General features: G+C 37.8%; 1 long non-coding RNA gene across 1 annotated transcript in view; it reads left to right on the top strand.

Annotated features, from left to right (window-relative positions):
* The first annotated feature begins 223 nt into the window (after nucleotides 1–223).
* The window catches only part of LOC309856816, a 76,143-nt gene continuing 55,504 nt past the window's right edge, over nucleotides 224–20,862 (top strand). The window contains exon 1 of the long non-coding RNA XR_014307364.1: nucleotides 224–250. This is a non-coding gene — a long non-coding RNA (uncharacterized lncRNA). The remainder of the gene's footprint in view (nucleotides 251–20,862) is intronic.

The raw sequence follows: 20,862 nt of genomic DNA, 5'->3' as shown, positions 1-20,862 counted from the left end.
TTGAGAATTAGGGCTTCAACATATAGATTTCAGGGGTATACAAATCAGGCCCTAGCAACGTCCTTGCTAATATTCTAATGATTCTATCCATTACCCAGAGACAGATGTTGAAAACTATGACTATAACTGTGAATTTGTTTATTGCCCCTTTCTGATCTGTTTTTGCTTCATGTATTTGAAACTGTCTTAATAGTGTTTTCATTTTTAGGACTGTTATGTCTCATTGGTGAACTGACTTTCTTATAATAAGGTAATGTCCCTGTTGACCTTGGTAATTGACCTTGTTCTGAAGGGTTTTTTTTAATTAACATAATTAATTCAACATTTTTTATTGGTTTTCATGGTATATCTGGTACTTTGTTAGTTCCTTCTGTTTTTAATCCTCTGTTTCCCCATCCCTGCCTACTTTCTTTTGCATGATTTGAATTCCCTTAGTATTCTATTTTAATTTATGTGTTTTATGACTACATATGTTTGCATTAATTTTTATGGTTGTTCTAGGATATAGAACCATGCAACTTAGAGCTAATATCTCACTTCTTCAAATAGAATGTGAAAACCTTACATCCATATATGCCCCCTTAGCCTTCTTTTCTATGTTGTAGTTATCATATTGATTACATCTGCACACGTTGAAAACTCTACCAACATTGTTATAATTTTCACTTTTATACTCATATACACTTTATATAATGTACAAAAAGAAAAATAGTATCTTATAATTACCTTGGTATCTATGATTGCTGTTGCTCCTCCTTATTTTTGAAGTTCTAAGCTTTACCCATGTATCAGTTTGCTTCTAATAAACTTCCCTTGACATTATTTTAGAGCAGATCTGCTGGCAATGAATTCTCTATGTCTTCCTTCATCTGAGCCTCTTTATTTTGCCTTCATTTTGAAGGATTATATTTGCTTTGTATAAAATATTGGGTTGACATGTTTTCTTTCAGCACTTTAAAATGTTCCACTGTCTTAAAGCCTTAATGTTTCTGATGAGAAATCTGTGGTAATTCAAATCATCATTGTCCTATATGCAGTGCATCATTTTTTTCCTGGCTTCTTTCAAGATTGTTTTCTTTGTTTTTGGTTTTCAAAAGTTTCATTATTGTGTCTCTGGTGTGATGTTCTTTGTATCTTTTGTATTTTTATCTTTTTAAAATATTTTATTTATTTATTTGACAGACAGAGATCACAAGTAGGCAGAGAGGCGGGTAGAGAGAGAGGAGGAAGCAGGCTCCCCACTGAGCAGAGAGCCCAATGCAGGGCTCGATCCCAGGACCCTGGGATCATAACCTGAGCTGAAGGTAGAGGCTTTAACCTACTGAGCCACCTAGGTGCCACTGAATTTTTTTTTAATCCTTTTTAGGGTTGATTAACTTCTCGATTCTGTAAATTTATGTATTTTATCAAATTTTTAACATTTTAGGAAATTATTTCTGCAGTTTTTTCTGCACCAATTTCTTTATTATCTTCTTCTGAGACTCATTGATATAGATGTGAAATTTTTTGATATTGTCCCATAGGTTCCTGAGTCTCTCTCTACTTTTTAAAGACTCTTTCTTCCTATTCTTTAGATTGGATAATTTCTATTGACTCATCTTCAAGTTCTCTGTCTTTTTCTTCATTTGTCTCTATTCTGTTATTGCACTCCATTAGTGAATTTTTTAAGACATTGTATTTTATGTTCTAAAGTTTCTATATCCCTCTTGTCAACTTCTATTTTTCCATTCATGTTAAATATGTTTTACCTTTTCATCAGGAAGCACAGTTATAAATAGCTCCCTTAAAGTCTTTGATAATTTCAACATCTAAGTCATCTTGGGGTTAGCTTTCATTGGTTGCCATTTTCCTTAGAAATGGGCCATATCTTCTTACCTATTTGTATACTGAGTAATTTTAGAAAATATCCTGGACGTTTTGATATTATGTGGTGAAACTCTGAATCTTTTGAGACTCATTTGGAAAACATTGATATGTGTGTGTGTGTGTGTGTGTGTGTGTGTGTGTGCGCACGCACGCGCATGTGTGCATGTGTATTTTGTGTGAATTAATGCACAGAGTTAAGAAATCATCTTCTCCAGCTCCCTTTTCTCTGGGATTCTTCTACCTCACCCCACTTCCCTCATCAACTTGCAGAGATTGCTTTTCTTGACCCTACAGCTAGAAAGATGGTGTTTCTCTTGGAGGTTTTATTGCCTATGCAGCCATTGCCATAACTCCTAACCAGTGCCCATGTTTGTGTCAAAGCCAAGAGAGAAAAGAGGGAAACAACCTTGAGAAACTCAACCCTCTCTATGGGTCACTTTATTGATTCCTTTCCCCAGTCTGGCTGCTTTAGTTTACTTTTAAGAATCCTCAGATGGTTACTTTTTGTATTATACTCAGAGTTTTTAGTTACAATTACAGTCAATACACTTATTCTATTTTGGCCAGAACTGGAAGTCTCTCCCACTTCACTTTTAGGAAAAAAATCAGGCTTCATATTGGCTCTATAGTACCTTTTTTTAGAAGATTTTATTTATTTGACAGGCAGAGATCACAAGTAGGCAGAGAGGCAGGCAGAGAGAGGAGGAAGCAAGCTCCTCACTGAGCAGAGTTGGCTCTATAGTATCTTGTCAGATTCTAGGCCAAACATAAGCCCTTTTTAAACAAGTCATAATAGCCATGTATCCACTAGGAGGCAGCACTAACAAACCCTGCTTGCCCAGGGCCTCTGCAACCTCAAGAAATTAGATGTAATCTTGGCAGCCTGTGGCTTCAGATTTCTACAAAGAGAAACACTAGGGCCTCAAACTCCTCCTCTGCGCTCTACTCCGTTCTTACTTTTTCCTTGTGGTTTCTGGGTGGCTGGGGTGTTTACTGGTTGCAAGTTAACTCATTCTAGGTCTGCCACCAATGCTGTTGCCTTGTCCCCACATAGTAATATCCGTAGCAGTTACCATTCCCAGTGCTTGCTCAACTGGCTATGGTTGCTTGGGTGGAAGAAATCTTCTCTCCCTGATAGTGTTTACAGTTTGTTCATTAGACTCCCAAAGCTGATTCTCAATATTTTCAAAGCTGTTTCTCTACATATCAGGTTGGAAACTATGGGAATCATTAGTTTCTGCTCACCAAATTATTTCTGGCTCTTCAACTTCTCAGCACTTAGTAGAATCACTTTCTTGTCCCTCTTGTAGTTGGGTCAGGTCATGTGATTCATCTTAGCTTATAACTCAGTTGGAAGTGATAAATATCACGTTCCAGGCTGGAACATTCAATTTCCAATGTGAGACCTCCTAGAGTTCTGTTTTCCTCTGTCAAAGTGATTGATAACAATCCAGGTTGCATCTCCTCTATCAGTCTAGATCTCAGAGTGAGAACGAAATGGGACAGAGTCACCTGAACACCTACAATGGCCATGTAACGTGAGTGAACATGAGTGAGGAACAGATTTTTGTTGTTTTAAGACACTGCGATTTGGGGCTTATTTGTTAGTGAACTTTTGCCTAACCTAACCTAACTGATATAGAAACTGTATGAGAGGGACTACCTAAAATCATACTAAAAAGCATTCATTCTCACCCACTGCAAATAAGGGTCTCATGGCAGAAACTTGTCATCTTGACTTGGTCCTAGCTAATTGTGAGCTCTCTGTCTATCCAGACATTCTTCTTAGAACCTGAAGCTGTCTCTGTCTCACTGGAGTTTCAATCTTGGTTTCCAGGACTTGACTGCCAGTCTTGACATTTATACCCATGAGACCAAGTGGATCTTCAGGCAGCCAGAACAAGTGGCAGCCTGCCATTGAGATCTGGAATTCAAGAGATGGGCTATAATTTACACTCCCCACTCTCTTCCATTCTACACTAACATTGTTTACTTTTTTTCCCTTCCTTTACTTTAGCTCTTTCTTTACATTTTTTTCTATCACCTTACACCAGTTAGAATGGCCAAAATTAGCAAGACAGGAAACAACATGTGTTGGAGGGGATGTGGAGAAAGGGGAACCCTCTTCCTCTGTTGGTGGGAATGCAAGTTGGTGCAGCCTCTTTGGAGAACAATGTGGAGATTCCTCAAGAAATTAAAAACAGAACTTCCCTATGACCCTGCAATTGCGCTACTGGGTATTTACCCCAAAGATACACTTTTCTTCTTTATCTCCCTTTTATAACTTCCCACATTGAAGACATATGGTTACTTATTGTTATATTCTGATGCCCTTCTTTCAGTTGGTGGCTTACCCTTTTCCTTATTTAGATTACTCTTGGTGTTCATTTCAGGACCCTTCAACTTTTATTAAAGTTAGTTCTGTGGGCTGTGGCCCTTGTCTAATTCCCACATCCCAGGCCTAATGAAGCAATATATTAAATCTCCCGGAATAAGAATATATATATATATATATATATATATATATATAGAGAGAGAGAGAGAGAGAGAGAGAGAGAGAGAGAATGCTACATAATCATAACAGATAATCCTTATATAGCACTTATTATATACCACTTATTATGTATGTACTTTTCTGACCTCATTAGGATCTCTTAACTCATTCACAGGCCATAAAAGCTCCATAGACATACATGGGTATTAGAATCTCTATTTTACAGATGAGGTAACAGGCCAAGAGTGTTAAATGATTTGATCAAGTCACACAGCTTGTAAGTGTCAGAGCCAGAATTAGAAACCAAGCTATCCGACTCCAGAGTTTATGTTTTAGCCATTAAGTTCTCTTGCTTCTGTGTATATACAAAGGGTTTTAAACCACGAGTCAGTAAATCACGATCCTCAGGCCATTTATGATTTACTGCATGTTTATGTAAATAAAGTTTTATTGGAACACAGCCCTGTCCATGTGTTAAATATCATCTATGACAGCTTTCAAGTGATAAGGGCAGAGTTGAGTATTTGTGACAGAGATTGCATGACCCACAAAGACTGAATTATTTACTATCTGATCTCAGTTTCAGAGAATGAATAGGGATGCTCCAGACAAAGTGTTCCTGGCAAAGGGAATGACATGCAAGGAAGCATGGGGCATCAATTGCAGAGTTTTTCTGCACCTGCATCATAAATTTTTTAAGAGATGAGACTCTATCTTTTTATCATGGTGAGAACACCAAAAGTGCTCAATAAATTCTTGTTGAAAATATTTATCCAGTTTACTCATATTGTTATAACACTCATAAATGTATTAATGACTTCTATACTTATTTTTTATGTTTCCCGGCATTACCAAGCCTGGCCCTATGGGCCAGGAAGATGAGAGGGTAATGAATAGTCCAGTGAACTGAGTATATTATGAATTCACATCACAGTCATCTAAATTACATTTATTCATCAAAGTATTTGTTGATAGGTTGTATAATTTGTGCTCAAATGTGGTTTGTAATGGGAAATAATCCTTGTGAATCTGATGAAATACCAAAGTAAAATATTTGCCCATGAATTTCTGCTGCTAGTGGTAAGGGAGTTAGAACACGTACACATGTGCATGACCACACACACACACACACAAACCTTACCCTTCCTGACAAACACCCAAGCCCATTTTAATAATGAGTGTTTCGCTTAAGCCCTTTTCAAAAATGAACATTTTACTAAAAATAATTTAAAATAGAAACAAGATCAGATGTCTCTGCCATAGTATTGTTCTTGCCTTAGCACTGAGGCCAGTTACCAGAGGGACTCACATTGCTTATTCAGTTCTCATAGTTGTTTATTGTTTGCAGCAGGAGAAAGGAATGGTTTTGTGTCATAATAACTTTACAAGACTTTGACACTTCGTAAAAGGGGAAACTGTTGCCTAGAAGAATTTTTTAATACAGAAGGAAATGATTGCATGTAATAAAAAATTTTGAAATTTCATGTATATGTTAGATTGAAGTTTATAGGTAGAAAAGTGTTTGATCTCTCTGTTGGATAAATCATGCTTTTTTCTTTATCTGATGAATAAAATAGTGCTTCCTTTCTACTTTACTTCTACTGAATACCTGAGATAAATGATTCATTAGATAAAGACTTATGGTAATAAAATTTAAATAGATAATTCCATAGTTCTTTAATTATTATCAATTTAGAATACTCTTATTAGACACTAGAATATCTTATTTATATAATATGTAAAAAGTATTATATAATATGTATGAATTTACTAATAAATTAATATATATGAATAGGAAAACAAACTACTAATTGGAAAAAATTATTTTTAATATCCTAAGGATGCAGTAGCTTCTCTTTTTGTGTTTAAACACTATTGGATCATTTCTCTTAATGGTGTCATCTAATAATCTGAGATTTCTTATACAAGCACGTTAGTCATTTTCAGAAGTATATGATACCTCTAACTATATTACCTGTATAGACAAAAATTTAAATGGGGCATCTGTAAGAAACACCATGATCTGTCTCCAGGTACTGAATTTGTGTTTACTTACTGTAGCTTAATTAATTTAATATGTTAGATCTGTCTATTTTTTAAGATAAACAATTTTTAAGGCTACTATAAAGAAATTTAATGGGATGTATAGTGTTTATTTTTTATTTTTTTAAAAAAGATTTTATTTATTTAACAGAGATCGTAAGTAGGCAGAGAGGCAGGCAGAGGGGGGGGGGAAGCAGGCTCCCTGCCGAGCAGAGAGCCTGATGCGGGACTTAATCCCAGGACCCTGGGATCATGACCTGAGCCAAAGGCAGAGGCTTAACCCACTGAGCCACCCAGGTGCCCCTACAGTGTTCTTTTTGGCAGAAAATAGAAGTTCGAGAAACTAAAATTGTGTGAAAATTTTTTAGGGAACAATTTACACTATCACTTACTACTTTATTTTATAAGTCAACCTGAATGTATTAAGCACCTACTATTTGCATTGGCATTGTGATAGGCCTGGGATTAGAGAGATAGAAGACACAGGCCCTACCCTCAAGGAGCATACCATCTACTTCAGAGACAGGTAGATAGCTGTACAGTGGTAACAAAATATGATAAGCCCCTATCAAACAGGTAATGGGCTTATTGTGGGGCTTCAGATGAGGAGGTCCACTATACAATTAAGGTATAATATATAAGATAATATTAAACAACTAATAAAACATTAAATAATTAGAAATTAGAAGAACATTTTCCAAGTACTTAGTGAGTCAAAGAAAAAATAAAAAAACTAATCAAAAAATTAAATACTAAATTGAAATAAAAATTTACAATTAGGAAAAATATTTATAAAATGGAATCTCATCTCTCCTTGGAATTTCATTTCTCAAATTAGTAGTGAATGAGAACATCTTTTGTAGGTTTATTGGCCATTTGGGTTTCCTATTCTCTGAACTGCCTTGTTCATACCTTTGCTCATTTTTTGTTTTTCTAAATTTTGTTTTCTTTTGTTTCCATTTAGTTTTTACATATTATCAATTATGTGCATTGAAAGTATATTAAATACTTTCAGTGCACAAACTTGAAAGTGCATATACTTAGAGCCCAGAAATTTCCCGGAGACATGTACATTGTAGCTTTGGGTTATTAGCAGAGGATGAATAATCTGTAGTATATTCATGAAATGGAATACTCCACAACAGTTGAAATAAGTGAGTTAGTGGTATCTAGGTCAACCTGGATGAATTCTTTAAATATGTTAAGAAAAAAAAAGCAAATTTCAGAACACAGATACAAGGTGATACTATTTATATGAAGTTTTAGAAAATCAACTGGTATATATTTTGTAGTGATACCAACATTTGTAGCAAAAATATGAAGGTCTCATAAGACTGGGAATCAAACTCTGAAGAGTGGTTCTTCTGATGGGGGTGGCAGAGAGAAGGAAACTTAATAAGGAACGGTGACATATAGGGTATAAATTTTATTTGCTATGTTTTAATTAGGCTAGCTCATGAGTATATGAGTATTCATTATATTGTTTTCTGGACTTTTTGTATTTGTGAAATCTTTCCAAATCTTTCATAACTTCAAAAAAGCAAGGTAAAGGATGACTGAGTTGTTATAAGAAGGGTATTGTTCTAATGATTTGAGTCTTCTCAGGTTTAAAATATGAGGAAGATGTAACTAAAATTATGGCAAGATGGGACTTAGAAATAAGGAAGAATGAGTGAATAAGGAGCATGGGGAGTCTTAGGCCTGGGGCTCCATTTTGATTCTGTCATCAATTAGCTCTGGTACCATGGACAAAACTTTTAACTCCTCCAAAACTTTGGATTGGATTAGATGATGGTTTTGATTGAATATAGGTAAAATGCCTTATGTTTGTAAAATTTACAAAAACCTGGTCATGTGAACTTCTAAATTAGATGGCTGTACTTGAGTAGGTAGGCAAAAGCTAGACTTTTGTCAATTAAAGTTCCAAAAGACTACAATTCTTTGAAGTTAAGACTGGGGCAGGGACGAAGTCCAGAAGCTGGGTAACTCTGGAGCTCTCTAGTGAAAACGCACATACTCAAGAATCCAGCAATTTCTCTGGAGACATGAACGAAAATGTTTACTGCAGCCTTGAAAGAAACAAAAGAAATAGGAATGTGGCAAAGATACTCTTCTAGTAGGGACATTAAATGATCAAAGGCAGGACAAGAGAAATTGAGAAGGATTTGGTGCGTGATGTTTCTCATCTTGCCAATCATGTTACGTCTCAAATAACATTTGCACGACACTTTGCAAACTGTGTAAAACAAGATGCTGTAGAATAAAAATTAACTGCAAACCCCTTTGAAGAATAGGGCTGGGAGGTTGGCTGGGTGGCAGACTGATTCCTAAGGATCTTCAAAGAGTGACATTCATCATAGCAGGCCAGAGGCTGCTTCTTGGTCCGTGGAAAATTCTTCTAATCATTAAATGTGTAAAATTGAAGCTGAGGATTCTTATCAATGTCTAATCATAAATGGAAGTTTTCTTTGAAAGATATTTTCTCTGAATCTAGCAGACAGTTCTCAAAATAAGTAAATGAAAACATGACATTATTAAAGTTTGAGCTAAAACTTTTTAAAACTCTTAATAATAAAAAAAAGTTTAAACAGTCTCTGGAAGGACTGAATTATCTTTATATTGTCTCTGTAAAAATGATATTACAAAATAATTATCACATGAAAAGGTAATCAAAGCGTATGTGTCAAAAAATGTGACAAAAAGTATTTCAGAGGTGGGTGAGGCTTTGAACTGGTAAAAATGTATTAATTTTTTTGGATTTGGATTTTGTTTTACTTATTCCATTTTTCAGCTTTTTAAAACATGTACTTTATTGTGACTTTTCTCATTCTTAAAAATAATTGTCTTTTTGTGTAAATTTTTATTCTTAATTCCATGTTCTCTTCCTGAAAGGTGATCCCACAAATTATGTAAGCTTCAGATGCCACAAAACCCAAGTTCAAGAGATCTTAAATTCCCAAATGACAATTTACCATGGATTGTAACTGTATTAGGAATTAGGATACTTGAAGTCCTTATGCCTAACCTATGAGATGCTTTGTGTCCAACTTACTAGAATCATAATTATTATTTGAAAATGAGCACAATCTGTTACAGGAATTAGATAGTTGAAATCCATATAACTTGGTTAAGAATCTGTGTTGGTAGATCCAAGTAGACATAGTAATTATAAAAACAATAATATATCTAACTTTTGTTTAGCACATGTTATGTGCCAAGCTCATAGTTCACCCTTTACATCTATTCTCAGTTAATCTTCACATTAACTTTATTAATGGCTCAGTCAATTAAGCATCTGCCTTCAGCTGTGGTCATGATCCTGGGGTCCTGAGATCCAGTCCCTCATTGGACTCCCTGCTCAGTGGGGAGTCTGCTTCTCATTCTGCCCTTCACCTCCTGCTTGTGCACTCTCTCTCTCAAATAAATAAATAAAACCTTAAAAAATAAAGTAGTTATCATGTAAATAAGAATAGATGCCCAGACTACACGTGTTAAACCTTGCTCCATCAAGCATCGTTGGGAAAATTTAAGGAGCCGGGATCCATAGCAAGTGTGCTAGCCCTCTCTTGCTTATTCATTCTTAGGAAGTGCATGGTGGTGTAACAGAGCCAAACATCAGCTGGGCTAAGTGTGTTTTTAGTTTTTTGACAAAGGGCCCTGCTTTCCCCAGGATGATCTGGTGTCAGAAGTAACAAGAATAGATATGAAGTTTAGTCCATTCTTGTCAGTTTCTATCTTGTGTTTATGAGGTTCCAGCCTGATTACATTCTTTCCTTTCTGACTGCCTGCACTGTGGATTTCAAGATCCAGCATCAGAGGTGGAGATAGTCTTACAAAGATTGTTTAATCAGTTCTCAGAATCATGTAAGCAAATCTTCTATAACAAATTCATATCTCTATTTCTATCTCTATCTCCTCATCTATCTATCTCTTACTTGTTTTGCTTTTTGGTTGAATTCTGATGGATTAAATTGAAACTGCACCCTCCTCACCTTTTGACATGGCAAAGTAGTGCTAAGATTCACCTGTTTAGTATTATTGGTTAGCGAAGAGTTTGTCCTTTACCTGCAATTGAGCAGGGTTGATTTTGCTCATTACTGAGTCATAGCTGGTTTTCATAGAGCTTTGGTAAATGCTAACTTCTTTTCTTAGAAGCCAATTTTCAGGGAATTATTCTTAGACAAGTGTGGCAAATTATATTTTCCAAAGATGGCTGTACTATTATGTATCACATTCCACATACTCATCTAACCATGCAATATTTCTACTCCTCCGTCTGGAGATGGGACCTGTGTTCCCTCTCCTTGAACCTGGGAAAAGGTTTGTAATTTCCTTCCCTAACAGAATGCAGCAGAAGTGATACTGTGTGACTTCCAAGGCTAGATTATAAAAGGCAATATGATTTCCATCTGGTTCTCTCTCTCACACTCTCAGGACAGTTGCTTATGGAACCCAGCCACCATTCTATAAGGAAGTCTAGACTAGCCCATGCAGGGAGACCATATGGAGCAACCCATGTGGAGAGGAGCTTAAGTCCTCAACTGATATCCAGCATTATCCGCCAGACACATGACTGAGTGAGGCTTTAGAAATTTCCAGCTTGCATCTTTTTAGTCTTCCAGCTGAGGTCTCAGACGTTATAGTGTAGAATGGAACAGAGATGAGCTATCTTTATAAAACCCTCCCCAAATTACATATTTGTGAGCAGAATAAATATTGTTTTTTTTCAACATTAGATTTTGAAGTAGCTTGTTATTTGGCATTTGTAAGTGGAAAAGATAGGTAATAGTTTTCTGTTGCTCCATAACAAATTAATCCACATTTTAATAATTTAGTAAATATCTAGTATTTCCTGCAGTTTCTGAGGGTCGAGAATTCAGGAGTTATGTAGCTCCAAGGCCCTGGACCAAGGTTTCCCCTGATGCTTCAGTCAAGGTGTTGGTCAGGGCTGTAGTCTCTTGAAGTTCTGACTAGGCTAAATGATCATCTTCCAAGATGGACACTCTCACATGGTTATTGGCAGGAAGCCTTGGTTCCTTGCTGGATGTTGGCAATAGGCCTCAGTTCCTTGCCATGTGGGCCTCTCATAGAGCTGCCTCAGTAGTCCTCATGATGTGACGGTTGCTTTCTCCTGGAGCAGGTAATTCAAGAGAGAGAGCAAGAACCAAGTGAAAATGCCTTTTATAATCCAGTCTAAGAAGTTGCACACTCTCATTTCCACAACATGGTGTTTGCTAGAGTTACTAAGAAGAGCCCACACTCAAGAGGAAGATAATTCAGCTCCACCATTTGAAGGGGGACTGTAAAACAATTTGTGGATACATTGGAAAACCACTGCACCCTGATCTCAGTGGCAGCCTCTATGCCTCCTTCTCCCCCTTTGTCAGCATCCCATCCTCTTTCAACAAAATGAGACTGTAGGGCTACTTATGCCCTCTTCCTAGGAAATGCTGGAAAATAGTTTGGAAGGGTACAAATTATGTCACCAGATGCAGTTAGGGAAAGGGCATTTGTAAGAAGAATACAAGGGGGTATGCATCGTTTAATGTGGCAAGTGTAGTAAGTCTGGCACCGGCAGTGGCTGTGCAGAAGAGGTTGAGGAAATATCGACCAGAATTTGCAGTATTATTTTTCGGTCTCTTCCAATGACTGGGGAACCTGTGTTATTCTGGAGGAAGAAACTAGCTCCCCTGCATTGTTGCTCATCCTTGGATCCTGGGATCCATTGTTAATTATTTCATTGGTAGGGATTGGGTGTTCTAACTCAGTGGAGTTTGCAAGAGGCTGGGAGATACCAGTAACAGAGTAGTGTTAGAAGAAACTTGCATGGTCTCCATTCTCAACTTCCCAATGTCTCCACTGCATCTGGGACTGAATGGAAGAGCCATTAACAGATTAAATTAAAAGACCCCTTCGTTGAGAGCAGGGCTATGTGGATGACCATTCTCTTGGAGTGCAAGATGGTTAATGGGCACTGTCCCTTAAGTCTCCTTTAATTATTGATATTTTGACAGAGATTTCCTTGAATACATGGAATTAAAAAAGAGAGAGAATAAAAGAATGTCATTGTCTAGCTTTCCCTTCAGTGTGTCTCATGTTTCCTTCAAATGTAATTTTTTGCCACAGGCAGAAGTGGGTTCTCCATTTGCCTTTTGATGTTTTTAAGGAATACCCTCTGTGTAGCCTCTTTGTAGCCTAAGAAGGTATTGAGTTAGGCTAAACACAAGCAAGCATCTTGCATCAGTCCTTGAGTTGGTCACCCTACAAGTCAAAACAACAATTCTTCAAAGACAAAGTCTGGTGTCTTCCCCTGTAATAGGGCCCAAGGTTCTATACTGGGAATGTGGGCTGGTGTCTTCAAGATTCACCAAGCCAGGTAGTGTGTGGAGCAAGGGCAAGTGAAAACACTGCAAAGCTCTCCTAATCATTTTAAAATTGCTTTTTCCTGATTCAGCATTTTCTTGGTTGTCATAAACCTTTGCCTGTTTCCCAAGGTTCCTACAGTGTTAATTCTGACAGTTTTTGCTCATCTGTTAGGTGTTTCTTTGGAGGGGCAGGCCCTGGAGCTATCTGCTCTTCCACTATTGCTGACATTACCCCTTCATAATTTGGTTTTGATTCAGCTATTTAAAAAAAAGATATATTAAATTGCACTTATTTATATGTTTACTTGTTTATTTTTATTTTTTTAAAGATTTTATCTATTCACTCGACAGACAGAGATCACAAGTAGGCAGAGGAAGGCAGAGAGAGAGGGGGAAGCAGGCTCCCCGCTGAGCAGAGAGCCTGATGCAGGGCTCAATCCCAGGACTCTGAGATCACAACCCGAGGCGAAGGCAGAGGCTTAACCCACTGAGCCATCCAGGTGCCCCTGTTTAATTTATTTTTTAAATGATTTTAATTTTTTCAGTGTTCCAAGATTCATTGTTTACCCACCACACCCAATGTTCCATGCAATACATGCCCTCCTTAATACCCACCACCAGGCTCATTCATATCCCCACCCCCCTCCCTTCTAAAACCCTCAGTTTGTTTCTCAGAGTCCACAGTCTCTCCTTGTTTTTCTCCCCCTCTGATTTTCCCCAATTCACTTTTCCTTTCCTTCTACTAATATCCTCCATGTTATTCCTCATGCTCCACAAGTAAGTGAAACCATATGGTAATTGACTTTCTCTGCTTGACTTATTTCACTCAGCATAATCTCCTCCAGTCCCATCCATGCTGGTGCAAAAGTTAGGTATTCATCCTTTCTGATGGATGCATAGTATTCCATTGTATATATGGACCACATCTTCTTTATCCATTCGTCTGTTGAAGGAAATCTTTTTTTGTGGGGGGTGCCTGGGTGGCTCAGTCGATTAAACATCTGCCTTTGGCTCAGGTCATGAGTCCAGGGTCCTAGGATCGAGCCCCACCTCTGGCTCCCTGCTCCATGGGGAGCATACTTCTCTTCCCTCTGGTGCTCCTGTTGCTTGCAAGCCCATGTGATCTCTCTCTCTCTCTCTGTTTCTCTCTGTCAAATAAATAAATACAATCTTTTTTTAAAAGATCTTTTAAGATCTTAAAAGATCTTTTTTTAAAAGATCTTTTTTAAAAGATCTTTTTTTAAAAGATCTTTTTTAAAAGATCTTTTAGTTCTTTTAAAAGTGCTCAGGGGAAGGGGCAGAGGGAGAGAATCTCTAGCAGAGTCCACACTGAGCAGGGAGCCCAATGTGGGGCTCCATCTCAGTGAATCTGAGATGATGACCTGAGCTGAAACCGAGTCAGATGCTGAATTGACTGAGCCACCCACGTGCCCCTAACCTTGGGCTTTTAGCCACTAAATGAAAACAATATGTTAAGATAAGCAGGCAGATGTATTCAAAGGTTTTGGCTGATCTGATTCTAAAGACAACTTTATGCTCTGGGATTAGTTGTAATTGGTTTCTGTGAAAGGCAGTTTTCATTTTTTGTTATTCATAGTTTGCATCTGAATGGTGTAACTGTGTGTGAAGGGTCCCAACAGAAGTAAGAAAAAGAAAAATATATCCCAGATGATGTACCAATAGTCATGCAAAGTAGATGAACAGGCTTCGGTAATTGTCTACAATAGTTTATAATCTCTTTCTTTTTATGTATGTATGTATGTATTTGAGAGATAGAGAGAGAGCATGTGAGTGGGAGGAAGAGCAGAGAGAGAGGGAAAAGCAAACTCCTTGCTGAGTATGCAGCCTGATGAGGGGCCCAATCTTACAACCCTGAGATCACAACCTGAGCCAAAAATCAAGAGTCAAACACTCAACTGATTGAATCATCCAGAGGTCCCATCTCTTTCTTTTTAGATCTAAGCTAGAAGGATTACCAAACTCAATGGAAAAGTGGCTAAAGGATGATGCTTGGCTACTTGACACATAACTGTCCTCTTTTTGTTCCTAATTCTTTAGATGGAACATTATTGAGGAAATGCAAGGACTCTGAATCCAGATTCCCTGAGTTCCAATTCTGCCTGTGTTATTGACCACATCTGTGACCTTGGGCAAATTATCTAATCTGTCTGCACTTCAGTTTCCTTACTGTGATGTACGGGGATAATAATGGCACATATGTCACAGTGTGATCAAAGATTAGATGAGCTGGTAAGGTAAAAAGTATTAAGAACTGTGCCTGACACAGAGTAACTATTTAAAAAGTCTGGTAATTATTATTATTATAAAATTAAGTAGAAAAAAACCACTTTTTCCTATCAACATTTTAATGGTCATACTTCATTATCATTTTCCTCTGCCCACTTACTTATCCTGGTGAATCCTAATGGAGCACATGTTACTTCAGAGGCTTCTCTTGTTTTGCACTTGACCTTGATAGGGTGACCGTAAATCAAGGGGGGAGGAGAAAATTGAATATGTTTCCTATCAGACCTCTTCCTGACAACTTCTTCAATTCTCCTCGATCTCGAAGAGGATGAAAATGTACAGATAGGCAATTTTTTTTTCATAACTGAAATTTTACACAGTCATTCCATTTGTACTGAAATTTCCATTTTCATTTAGCATTTATTTTCCTCTTTCTCATTTTAAGTTACAAAAAAATTCTAGATAACATTAATCTCAACAAACTTTTATTAATGGTGTTACCTCTGATACACCAAGATGATGAAGCTGAAATATAAATAGATGGAAGATTCTTTTTTAAAGATTCCTCTTTGAAAGTGATTTTGTGATCCCACGGACATGAGGATTTATATTATTTTTCCACCATGATACATATTAAGAATGGTCTTAATGAGAGGAACACAGCCCCATAGAGTCACTGAAGAATTCCTTGTGTTTTCTGAGTCTTTTGTGATTATTCTGGGAACCATCTAGAAATAAAACACAACACTGAGACTTTCACTGTAATAAAAATTTTAAAGCAAATCGAAACAAAAGGAAGGCAATATGCAAATAGGTGCAATAACTCTTTGCCTTGCTATATTTACTATTTTCCACTTTTTAAAGGATTGGGTTTATTGCCAAAATAATCCCAAACACTACAATCCCATTAGTTATTAAGAACCAATAAGTTGGGAAGTTGTCAATTTGTAAACTAACTTTGGCCTTCTAAGAGGAAAAATAAACCTAATTATTTTAAGGGCCACAAGACTCTTACACTCCTAAGTACAACTGTACCACAACAAACATAGATAACATGACCAAGGTACAACTTTAAGTCTAAATGAAAACTTTAAAGCCCTAAGGAAAATATTTATGAACAGTCTAAAACAGAAATAATGGTAATTTATAAGGTAGATTGGGAAATGAGATTCAAAGGAATATTGTGTTCAAACACTATATTATAGTTAGAGTGTCCCTGAAGCTTATAAACAACAACAAAAAAATGAAATTAGAAAGCTAGTTCTTAGTAGTTGAAAGATGTGGTAATTATCCTGGTTGTGGTTAAGGGTACAGGTAATTCATTTTAAGTAACACACCACTGTATTTCCTTTCCTAAAATCTCAGAGAAAAGCAATTTCAATAAGATGGAAAACACCAAACTGAAAAAGTGATTCTTTTGGCTTTTTTCATCACCTCATAGACCAAATAAAAAAGACCATAAAACCGATTACCCCAATTGTAAAGAAATATATTGGCCAAGAAAAATGAGTCATCCCAAAGTTATTTCAGAAACAAATGTGAAAATTTATGGGTATTTTTCTTAATTCTTTTTTGTTTGAGAATAGAGAGCCAATATTGCTCTGATTTAAAAACAAAAACAAAAAAGAGAGAACTCAAAAATCACAACTGGACTGCTATGATGGTGCAGGGAAACATCCCTAGGAGGTCTGATAGAATCAGGATGCGTCATTGAAGACAAAAGACCTGATGTAAACTACTGGGAGACTTGTGTTCTGTGCGTCCTTTTGTCTCAGAGAGTGAAAGATGCCCTATGCTCGATGGTGGGAAGGCCTATAGCTTTCTTAACCCTGGCTTGCTGCTTCCTGTTAGCAAAAAGTTACATTGGGAGTCATGACTATGAGGTTTGACACACCTATTAAGAATTTCAGAAGTAAGGGGCACTTAGATGGTGCAATCATTTAAGTGTCTGATTCTTGGTTTAAGCTCAGGTCCTTTTCCCAAGGTTGTGAGAAGGAGCCCAGTGTCAGGTTCTGCACTCAGTGCAGAGTCTGCTGGAGATTCTCCCTCTCCCTCTACCCATCTTCCCCCTCATGTGCTCACTCTCTCTCTCTTCTCTCTGAAAGAAATGAACAAACAAACAAATAAATAAATATATCTTAAAAAAATTTCAGAAGTAAGAAGCTTCCCATAATGTGAGACTCGGAGAAAAATTACCAATGGGTGGTAAAAAATCTTGTCTTATTATGAAGACATCATAAATTAAGGAGATTAGGTGCTGCCTTAATATAACCTTACATTGATCCATTTCCAGATGGAATCACATGTTAATGAAGGCCACCCAAAAGGCTGACTGTGGAGGGTTAGCCCTCTACTGCATGTTCAAGGCTGTCAGGCTGTCCTCTGCAGCTTCTTCCTCCTTCTGGGTTTTTCAGGGGCAGACACAGAGGCAAGGCTTGAGTTACCCCATGTTTGCAAGTATACAATAATATCTGGCAAAGGAAAGGAGGAGGAAGTAGAATAAGGCAGAGGAAGAAGTCAGACTTCAATGCAGGCCAAAGTCTCAGTCAACCCGGTGGGATCTCCAGAGTGAATTTTGCTCATCAGAGTTGTCAAACCTCTGGCCTTTCTTTCCTACCTAGCATGACCTTGGGTGTGACCCCTGGCATGAACACTGGCAAAGTGGATCTCTGCAGCCCTGGCAGATCCTGAAGGAGCTGACAATTGGGGCAACTCCTTCCCTGGAAGGGGTTCTGGCATGCCCTTCTCCATGTCTACTACACCCATACTCCAGCCATACTTGAATTTGCCAATTCTTTAAGTACTCACGTAGTGGGGTGCCTGGGTGGCTCAGTGGGTTAAAGCCTCTGCCTTCAGCTTGGGTCATGATCCCAGGGTTTTGGGATTGAGCCCTGCATCAGACTCTCTGTTCAGCAGGGAGCCTGCTTCCTCCTCTCTCTCTACCTGCCTCTCTGCCTACTCTCTCTCTGTCAAATAAATAAAATCTTAAAAAAAAAAAAAGGTGGGGGGAGATAGACCGCAGGAGGAGGGGCCAGCTCCCTACAAGTAGCAGAACAACGGAGCACAAAATCTGGACTTTTAAAAGTCTGCTCCAATGAGGGACATAGATCCAGAGGCTAAACTGGGGTGAAGCCCACGTGGGGTCAGCATGGCCCCAGGTCCCTCAGGGTTACAGAAGGATCGGGGGTGTCTGAGTGTCCCAGAGCTCACAGGTATTAGAACGGGGAAGCCGACTACAGAGACAGAGCCGAGGAGTGAGCTCTCAACTCGGGGTTACCTTGAACCATAATCTGTGGCACAGGATCCCCACCAGATCCGGGGAGACACCCCTGGAAGAGCTCAGGGATCTGTGGGGTTTGGACACTCCAGGCGGAGCTGTGTGCCAGAGACAGAGACACTTGGTCACAGGCTGGGTGAGCTTGGAGCGCAGCTGGAGGCCAGGGAAACAGGAGTGATTGAGTGCTTTTCTCTGATGGTGCACTGAGGAGTGGGGCCCCGAGCTCTCGGCTCCACCAGGCTGGAGATTGGGAGACTGCCATTTTCATTCCCGTCCTCCGGAACTCTACAGAAAGTGCTTAGGGAACAAAAGTTCCCGAAAGCCAATCCAAGAGGATTACTTAGCCTGGCCCCTGGTAAGGATGGTGTAATTCCACCTCGGGCAAAGACACTTGAAAATCACTACAACAGGCCCCTCCCCCAGAAGATCAACAAGAAATCCAACCAAGACCAAGTTCACTTACCAAGAATAGTGGAATTCCAGAGGAGGAGAGAGCAAAGCATGGAATTCATGGTTTTCTCCCCATGATTCTTTAGTCTTGCAGTTAATTAATTTTTTTAAATTTTTTTCTTCTGCTAAATTTTTTTTTAACTTTTACCCTTTCCTCTTTTAACATTTTTAAACTAGTTTATCTTAACAATACCTTTCATTAAAATAATAATCTTTTTTGAACCTTCATTCTTATAGTCGTATTTTATCCTTCATTGTATCTAACTTTATTTTTTGTATACTGATAGGGTTTATTCTTCCAAAATATTTGGGGTACAACTTTTATTAATACATCAAAATATACCCTAAATCTAGCTCCAGGCTTGTTCTAGTCTCCAGCCCGAGCAAATTCTCTCCACTTTCTTTTTCTTTATTCTCCCAATCAACTTAATTTATCAATTCCTTTTTTAGAAATTAAAAAAAAGATCTTTTTTTTTCATCTTTATAGACATATTCCATCCCTTCATTGTGTTTACCCTTATATATGTTTTTCATTCTTTAAAATTTTGAGAGGTAGTTTCTTCTAAGAGACCAAAATACTCCTAAAATTAAGTGGGTGACCCTGTTCTAGTCACCTGTCTAATATATATATATATATGTATTTTCTTTTTTATATATTTTTTTATTTGTTTTCTTTTTTAAAATTTTTTTGAACTTCTTTTTAACCCCTTTCTTCCCACCCCCCACCCCCCACAATTTGGGGTCTCTTCTGGTTTGGTTAAAGCACATTTTCCTGGGGTCTTTGCCATCCCTTTTGTATTTTATTTGCTCCTTCAAATATTCTTATCTGGACAAAATGACAAGGCAGAAAAACTCACCACAAAAAACAAAAAAGAAGAGAGGCAGTACTGAAGGCTAGTGACCTAATCAATATGGACATTGGTAATATGTCAGCTCTAGAGTTCAGAAAGACGATTCTCAAGGTCCTAGCCAGGCTTGAAAAAGGCATGGAAGATATTAGAGAAACTCTCTCCAGAGATATAAAAGCCCTTTCTGCAGAAATAGAAGAACGAAAATCTAACCAAGTTGAAATAAAAAAAGCTATTAATGAGGTGCAATCAAAAATGGAGGTTCTTACTGCTAGGATAAATGAGGCAAAAGAAAGAATTAATGATATAGAAGACCAAATGACAGAGAATAAAGAAGCTGAGCAAAAGAGGGGCAAACAAATACTGTACCATGAGGGGAGAATTCGAGAGATAAGTGACACCATAAGATGAAACAACATTAGAATACTTGGGATTCCAGAAGAAGAAGAAAGAGAGAGGGGAGCAGAAGGTATATTGGAGTAAATTATTGTAGAGAATTTCCCTAATATGGCAACGGGAACAAGGATCAAAATCCAGGAGGTGTAGGGAACCGCCCTCAAAATCAACAAGAATAGGTCCACACCCCGTCACTTAATAGTAAAATTTACAAGTCTTAGTGACAAAGAGAAAATCCTGAAAGCAGCCTGGGAAAAGAAGTCTGTAACATACAATGGTAAAAATATTAGATTGGCAGCAAACTTATCCACAGAGACCTGGCAGGCCAGAAAGAGCTGGCATGATATATTCAGAGCACTAAACAAGAAAAACATGCAGCCAAGAATACTATATCCAGCTAGGCTATCATTGAAAATAGAAGGAGAGATAAAAAGCTTCCAGGACAAACAAAAACTGAAAGAATTTGCAAACACCAAACCAGCGCTATAGAAAATATTGAAAGGGGTCCTCTAAGCAAAGATAGACCCTAAAAGTAGTAGATCAGAAAGGAACAGAGACAATATACAGTGACAGTCACCTTATAGGCAATACAGTGGCACTAAATTCATATCTCTCAATAGTTACCCTGAATGTAAATGGACTAAATGCTCCAATCAAAAGACACAGGGTATCAGAATGGATAAAAAAAATAAATATGCCGCCTACAAGAAACTCATTTTAGACCCGACGACACCTCCAGATTTAAAGTGAGGGGGTGGAAAAGAATTTACCATAGTAATGGACATCAGAAGAAAGCTGGGGTGGCAATCCTTATATCAGATCAATTAGATTTTAAGCCAAAGACTATAATAAGAGATGAGGAAGGACACTATATCA

Source organism: Mustela nivalis (assembly GCF_964662115.1).
Source record: "Mustela nivalis genome assembly, chromosome: X".
NCBI classification, from domain to species: domain Eukaryota; kingdom Metazoa; phylum Chordata; class Mammalia; order Carnivora; family Mustelidae; genus Mustela; species Mustela nivalis.
This window is presented reverse-complemented; position numbering and strand designations above follow the sequence as displayed.